Genomic DNA, 947 nt, shown 5'->3' on the forward strand with positions numbered 1-947 from the left:
CTGGAGAGCTGAGTTTCAATAAAACTGTTTCATGGGCTCTTAGAATGTCTTTCCTTTGTTGCTCGCAGCTTGGGAACTGGGGAGAAAATGGAAACTCCTGTCATAGATCCGGGCCTGGCAATGAAAGAGCATACAAGCCTATGGAGATTACAACAATTTGGGAGGCCCGGATGGGGGCCATGCCGCCTCCCTGCCTTGCTCTGTGCTCCCTGGGGCGCCAGGAAGCGCCCTGACTTCCCCTGGTGAAGCTAGTCTTCCCATACTCCCCCGTGGCCCCGTGTCTTTGTACACAGGGGGCTTAGCGATGGAGTAACTGCTTTTATCCCTTTGGAAAATATTTATGGCTAAACACTGGGGATTGCCCTGGGAAATGGCCCTATAAATTTCCTGTGACCCTCACCTTGCCGTATCTTGAAATTGGAGCCCCATCAATCCCAAAACGCAGAAGGGAGGGGCAGCTTTCTAGGAGGAAACTGGAGAGCAGTTTCTTATCTCATTCACATCCCTCCAGATTGTACATGAGCCACTCTGTTGGGCCAGGGAGGTTGATGGCAGCTCAGGCGACACTGCGCCTGCCTGAAGGTGGCTGCTGGGTGTGCAAACCACAGAAAAAGGTTCCCCTCTCCTAGGGCAGTGAGCACTGAGAAACACAGATGCTCCCAGTCATGCCAGGGCCTTGTCAGAAGTTAAGGGGTTTGGGGAGGTGTTTTGTTTGCTCGCAGTGTACTGTGGGAGATGCTCTGTCAGCCATGCAGGTCAGTCCTGAATGGAACACTGGCCCCGAGCCACAGCAACTTGAGGGCAAGATCCACGATCCAAGGGGCCCCTACGATTTTCCTAAAGCCCAGTGGCCCTGAGATCCACTCTGGCCATTGGAATCAGCTCCCACCCTGGAATCAAGTAGCCCCAGTGATGAGTGTCATCCGGTGCAGTTCATGAAGCTCAGT

The sequence above is a fragment of the Ochotona princeps genome, chromosome 28 (genome assembly GCF_030435755.1).
Source record: "Ochotona princeps isolate mOchPri1 chromosome 28, mOchPri1.hap1, whole genome shotgun sequence".
Taxonomy (NCBI): Eukaryota; Metazoa; Chordata; class Mammalia; order Lagomorpha; family Ochotonidae; genus Ochotona; species Ochotona princeps.